Genomic DNA, 7,757 nt, shown 5'->3' with positions numbered 1-7,757 from the left:
GCTACAGTAATTTGCCTCATTAAATAACAAAGTTTTTCATAATTATTCTTCTTTTCATTAAAGAGCTATAATTAAAATGGGCTATAATTCCTGTTAAAAATCCATACACCCCTATAGAAGACACAACCTTACTCTTCCACACAGGAAGTGTGTATTTCTAATGGGGTTACCTGAATGGATGAATCCATTTGAAATCTACACCCCCTGTGTGGGAGAATAAGGTCATGTCTTCAATATGGGATGTATGGATTTCAACTTGAATAAGCAATTGGCTAGAAACTAATTGCTTGTTGATCAGCAATGTAGTTTAAATTCAGCTTCATTCTGAATTTCACAGGAGTTACAAAAACAAAACAGATGTTTCACACATCATGATTTGAATGGGCCCGCCCCTGTCATGGGTAAAGGCTGGGCCCTGTCTCACAAGTCTGGAAACTAAACAACAGGCTTTTCAAAATAGGTTACAAAACCTTGTGTTATGCAATACAAACAATAAGGTAGAACAAAGAGTACAGACTCTACCATGTTTGTGTGTCGCTCATGGAAGGCAAAATAGCATACCTCCGGATCGGATTATTTTACTATGTGACCAGCAAACTTTTATTCAAAGTGCATAATTGTTTGTGTTCTGTGTGTAATGCGTAACACTAAAGCTTGAAAGCACCAATTATCATTCTATTCCGGGCTTTAGCCGATAAAAACCGGAGGTACACCATTTACTCTCCATTAGCAACACACCAAGAAGGTGGATTTATATATGGGTCAATTTTGAGTTAGTGCTCTGTGTGTCTCCCTCTGTGGAGGGGACATATATAATATAATCTGAGCCAATAATAAACCAGCATTCTATCATCCAACACATAAGTGATGATGCAGATGTATCAATACATGTTTGTCTTATCTATATAGACCTTTTTCTCAGACGTCACCAATCTATCGATATTGGGGTCCAGCATTCGAGTCATCAGCACCCAAACGCAAATACCGTGCCGGCGCGCACGGAATTGCCAGCTTGCAGTACGCGTTTAGTTCGTAACGGTGTTAAAAGTAAACAAAAATGTGAAACAAAACAAAGATTAATTTTCAAATAGCACGGCAGTTTTCCGTATCTTTTGTATTTTGTGGTATCACAACAATCTGAAACAAAGGTAACCAGTATACAGTTCCCTTTAAAAAATTATTTTATGGAAGCTAATATGGAAGATGACAAAACAGAGGAAAAAATATGCAGTATTTGGTGTTTTCACACTGTGGGCATGTGGGAAATGCATGTGTTGTTTGTTTACATCTGAGACCCCAATATCGATTAGGTGACATCATCAGAAAAAGGTCTATATATGGAATAACTGTGGATCTTCTTATCATGCAATACATTTGTACATGAGTGATGGCGCTCTATATAACATAGATGTATCAAATACATGTTCATGACTTATCTAGTATTAAAGAACTGTACATCCTCTATCATGCAATAGTCATACATCAGTGATGGCGGCGGCACTCTATAACCCAGATGTAACAAATACATGTTTTTATCTAGTATTGAAGAACTGTATATCCTCTACAATATTGTACATTGTATCATACATCAGAATAGCATTAAATAATTATCCTATGCACAACAAAAAAATATCAAATTTTGTGAGCATCCAATTTACATCTGCACCATATTTGCATGTTTTGCCACAATATATCCCAAATGGACTATTCCAGTTGAAATCCATACACACCCTATATGGAAGACATAATCTTCACCTTCCACACAGAGATTGTGAATTTCAAAAGGGGTTTATCTAAATGAGAGACTCCATTTGAAATCTACACCCCAGGATCTACACCCCCAGAGTGGGAGATTAAGGTCATGTCTTCCCAGGTGTATCATGGATTTCAACCGAAATAGTCCAATTTAAAAGGTGCCTTAAAAATACATTGGGCTAAAATGATATTTGTATTGACATATATTCACATATTCATAAATTAACAATAGTTTTAATGCCACCATTTTATCTCAATAACTAAATATCAAATCATTCTAACTTCAAGGCCTCTGTATATTTAAATAAAATAAGTATAATCTATCTTCAATTACACAAAAATGGAAATACATGTAAAAATATCATTTCAAAAGCACTATATTTATCCCGAGGTTGGCAACTATATTATGCACCGGTGAACATAGCAATATGGCATCAGCCATTTCATGTTAATTTTCATCTAATAAGCAAGGCTCTTCAATCGGGGACAAGGCTCAAAGAATAAAGGGCAGTGGGGTGAATCACCTCACCTCCCCATAAAATAGCCCTGTAAAATGGGCGACACTCACTGGACATGGTGATTTTTCTAAAGAAACTTGGTCCAGGCAGGTAAATAATACTTGAGATCTTTTCACCTGCATGGGCAACAACAATGGAGCTGCCCACCTAGATGAAAAGAATTTACTTGTTATTTACCCCCCCCCCCTGACTTGGTCAAATAACCCACATGAAAATATAAATTCTTTAAGTCCAAATTTTGATTCTGCAGATATATCAAACAATACATAAACAAAATGTGCAAAATCTGTCTAAAATGATCTTGATATAAAACTTCCTTGTACAGGAAAATGGGAAAATAGTTTTTTCCCGTTAAAATCCATGCACCTAAAAGACATGACCTTAATCTCCCACACAGGGAGTGTGAATTTCAAATGGGGTTACCTGAATGGGTGACTATATTTGAAATCTACACTCCGTGTGTGGAAGATTAGACATGTTTTCCATTGAAGTGTATGGATTTTAACTGAATAACCTAATAAAGAGTTCAAAACTTTTATTACAAATCAATAAGTTTTCTAATGACATAAAAATATTATTCAACCAAATGGTAGCCTATTTTGTTACACACACCTGGTCCAATAGTTGACAATTTCACATATCGGCGTGTTCGGTCACAATTGCTAATTAAGTTAAGCCATTTTGACATTGTAAAACCAAATAGGCTACCAATAAGTTTTGTATATTGCTTAAAATTTTGTCAATAACTTTGTACTTATGAACCCTTTATAAGACACATCGTTGCTGGGCAGGAAAAACCTCCAATGTAAATTTCCACTGAACACTACTTATTTCCACTGAACACTACTCATTTGGCAAAACAGAGTACACCATTTCAAATTTGAAGACATTTTCATTTTGCATGGCAATTCAAACTGAGTGAATTAATACAAATTAACAGTTACGCAGTTTTTGCGTCTCCTGCAAAACGACAATACCTTCAAATTTGACATTTTGTACTGTTCCCTGTTGTGCCAAATGAGCAACAGTGAAAATTTACATACACAGTTTTTCCAACCCAGTGACGACATGCACAATCTGATCCAACTAAGTTAAAGGAGGTAAGTTTTGACAATTGAGTTATTATAATTATCAACTTGCACACTAACCAAGTGTACTACTGCTGAATGCTGACATCATAAACAAATACATTAATATACAGACTATTCACCAACCGGTAAAATCCATATGCATTGTACAAAAAAGAGTATTGTGTGTCTTCGCGTAAGACCACAAAAATATGTGGTATGCATAGCAGTTTTGTTTAGCGCACTTCAAGGATTTAACAGGTGATGCTGGGACTTTTACTGTTAGTGAATAGTCTATATCAGTTTATGGCTGACACATGTGTATTTTATCTATTTCTTGCTCCATATTTTTGCCTGTAAATTAATTTCACAATTACCATCTTTGGTCTGGTTGGATCACATAAATGTATCACATAATTCTGAGATTATTTTCCCATTCAATATCTTTCCATTTTTTATACATAATTAACAAAACTATGTGTAAGTGCTTACTAAAATATTAAAATATAAAATTTGTGAACAGTAAAATTATACAACAAACATTGACACAACAAGCGAGTACAAATGTAGATCATACATAAGTTACATATTACACAAGCAATCAACACAAGAAAGATATCAATAGTTTTCTATTTCAAATTATATATCTTGCAGCCCAGTGGTCATATCGATGCATTCTCTTTAACCCCATGAGAACTACCTACCTTTCATTGTCAATTGGACCAATCAGCAACATTGTTAGAATAATTTCACCACACACAAAAATTGAGGTGAATTATTTGCAAAGCTCCATTCTGATTGGTGATTAAAGTGAATTTATCACATAATTGACCAATCAGAGGTAATGTTAGATCGGCAGGTAGTGCTCAGGGGGTTAAGGAACAGTTCCATTGACCAAAAAGTATTTTCTCAGGGAGTCTGCCCCTTCTTCCACCCCCTGTTCTGATGCGATGAAGGTGCTTTCAATTACCACACTTATAGTCTCAGTTATTCTATTCATATTTGAAGCGATCAAGCAAAATCAGTTGGAACTCAGAAATATTAGTTTCTTATAAGTAAGTAAAAAGCATTTCCAAAGCTGCATTTTGCAGAAAATCCCATTAAAATTGAACAACCAGTTCCAAAGATATGAGTGATTAAAGAGTTTCCAAAACAAAAGGAAATATTTCCTTTGTTCGGTTATATCTCAAAATCAATATTTCCCGAGTTCCGAATGACTTTTCTTGATCGCATCACAAAGAGGGTGTATTCACACTATATGAGCTGATGATCAAAATTAATTTTCAACCAATCAAACTTGGTTCACTTATGGCATCACATGATTTCTTGGCTGCTAGTCTACTTCATGGCCCCCTTTAGTAATTCATATCAACTCATCTCACAATGATTGCAAGTTCAGAACGAGAACCGCTCCCATCCGAAAACTATGACGCCCAAGAAAAAAGGGTCTACTGACTTTGGATAATACAATGACCTTTGCATTCTTACTGGCTATGATGCTACCTCATTAATAATGCATCTCCTATGTCTTATGTTATGAAACTTTGACTGTAGGCCATGATTGCAGCCTTGGGTTGGGTATTATGTTACCCGACTCCCAGCTTGACCACATGGGTTGCATGTGCATAATGCATTATTCATAAGAAATGATAAATATGTACATGTATGCTTGCTTACCACCCATGTTGATGTTTACTTCATTAACATTCATCTCAGATTGGAGATGAAATGGGTTGAGCGATGTGTTAAGATATGGTGGGTCACAACTTGGCCATAGTCCAAGTCAGCAGTACATTTTTCTCTGGGCAGAGCGTTCACTGCGGATGTGTTGTATGGAATGGCATAGCTGGTGTGAATTGTTTATCAAAAAGGGAATGCAAAGCAGTCTAATGTACTGTATGCTTTACTTAATTGCAACTAACCAATTAATAAAAAACTTATAAAACATGCATAAACTTACATTGGAATAAAAACAATATTGTTTGACAAATTCTTGTACAATCATAAAGCACTGTTTTTTTGCACATAACAATAAAATAAGCATAATAATGTGAAGATTTTAGGTGGTCACTCTCAAAAACAATATCAGGGACAAACAGCAACATACATAAACAATTTCACAAACTTAACATTTTTGCTCCCTAATATTTTGCTCCTATGATTTCAAGCATAATACTTCAAAAACACTATGAAAATGTGACACAGCAGTATAGTACAGTATATTCATCTTTAACGATACCCAGGCCTTGCCGTTTGAGGCGAGTGATCACTCTCACTCGCCCAAACTCAATATCTATATGAGCGATTTTCCACTCGCCATAGGCACTAAATATTACTCGCTGTGAATCTCCCAAAATTAGCTATCCAATCAGCCAATTCAGCATTTAATTGATTTTGTGCCCCCTCCAAACGCATGTGCAGTATTGTTCGTCAAACGAACTGCGCAAGCACTGGTCGCCGTATTTGGATTGCAGTTGCACGCTACCATATTTGCACAGATTGTGATATGCACTTTCGTTATTGGTTGTCCTGTTTTAGCCTGTTGGATTGTTGGAAAGGGAACTTCGAGATACATTTTGTGTTATTTTGTAATGAAGATATCAAAGTGACGGTTATGAATGAGGTTAATAACTTTGCATCGATAATATGTCTGGCATTGTGAACAAGCTAAACATTTTGCTTAGGACCTCGGAATATCCCTCAATGTCAGGGCACGGAATAGGCCTGGAAGCGGCGCTAGAAATTAGCATGAAGCCGCATTCATATGTAAATAGCGTATTGTTATTTAAAATTTGTGCCCAGACGTATTGAGGGCGACAGTCATGTTATCCAGACAGAGAATGTCTTGATGCGCCAGACATGTCAAATTGCTGAGTGAATGTGTATAAATCCCCGTTCTGCATAGGAAATAAGCTAGTATATTTTGTGTTCCAGTTTGTTATAACAAAAAAATAAGTATTATATTAAATATATTAAGTGTATAAATTTTGAAATTGATGTGAATTTGAAGTGCAGAGCTCCAAATCTAGCTAAATCGTGTAGTGTGAAATTATGCTGTGTGACCCCCTCTGCGTGGTAGAATTATATTCATAAAACATTGAATTTAACATATAATATGGGCAGCCAACCACGATTTATCAGCATTTAAAAGATATATTAATTAACAAAGATAATAATCAATAGTACAAATGACAATTTAACTAGTAAACAAGTCTGAAATCTTAAAATGTTGCCACGTGATTTCCCGAACACATTATATGTTAACATGTGACCATTATTCAAATTTACCGAAGTATTTGGAGTATGGTGCACGGCTTGCAGGCAACTGTGTATTTCTTTACCTCCGTATAAAATCAATAATTCATGCTGGGAGCCAAGTAACATTCTGTCTGCTTAGTGCAGTTTGGTATTTTATTTTACTTGAGAGCATATAGAAATACATAAAAACGAATAAGGCGCCATGGAAAGCTATGGAAGGTCAGGTCGGGTATCAAAGGTTATTTTAACTTCAAATACTACTTGTGTTTCACACCTTGCCTCTGTCACGTATTTCCTTCATATTATTGACCTCAAGTCCTAATTTTGACTTTGCTATTGCAAAATGTCATTTCATATCAAATTAGTAGACTTTCTTTGAAAAAAACATATCACTGGTGCCTGATGGGAATATCCGCCCACCATTTCATTAAACTGGATCGTTTTCGCCTGGTTTGTGCCCAGATGTATTAGGGGCGCTATACTCTCATTGAACAGGCAAAGTTCGCAAAACTAACAACGTTGTTATTTGCCAATATCAATTAACATGATCCAAGGGTCGAACATGAATTATTCATAACGGATCGATAACTGGCCTCACTTTCTAGCTAGTAAACCAGCGGAATTTTTCATAGGTTTTGCGTTGCTAATAGAACAACCGTGAATTTAGTGTCACCCCCTTGGTCAGGGCTAACACCCCTCGCGATATTCCTCGGTTCCAAAGGCAAAATATTTAGATTTTTCACAATGCCCTCCAAATAACCGATGTGCAGTTATTAACCTCTAAATAATCCTATCCTAGACTGATAATTCATATATATATGATATCAGCCATTTTGTGACAACTAGTACATAAAATTAAGAAAAGTGCATTAAGGTTATAATTCACTCACAGATTCATTTACTTTTGGTCTTAAAACTGCAACAGAAACCCATGATACATATATCTAAAAAACCATGGCAATTTTTTCACGGTAAAAACTGTGTATCCACAGATCAAAGTGTAAGTTACAGTCAACAGCAAACCCAGACTTGTTTCAAAATTTCACACATTCCAAGAAAATTGTGCAAAGTAAGTATTCTTTTTATGGAGTTTAGAAGAAAGTACACATCAACTGGCTGGTGATGTTTAGCATTAAACCCATGGGCACTACCCGCCAAA

This window comes from Amphiura filiformis, unplaced genomic scaffold, assembly GCF_039555335.1.
Source record: "Amphiura filiformis unplaced genomic scaffold, Afil_fr2py scaffold_596, whole genome shotgun sequence".
NCBI classification, from domain to species: Eukaryota; Metazoa; Echinodermata; class Ophiuroidea; order Amphilepidida; family Amphiuridae; genus Amphiura; species Amphiura filiformis.
This window is presented reverse-complemented; position numbering follows the sequence as displayed.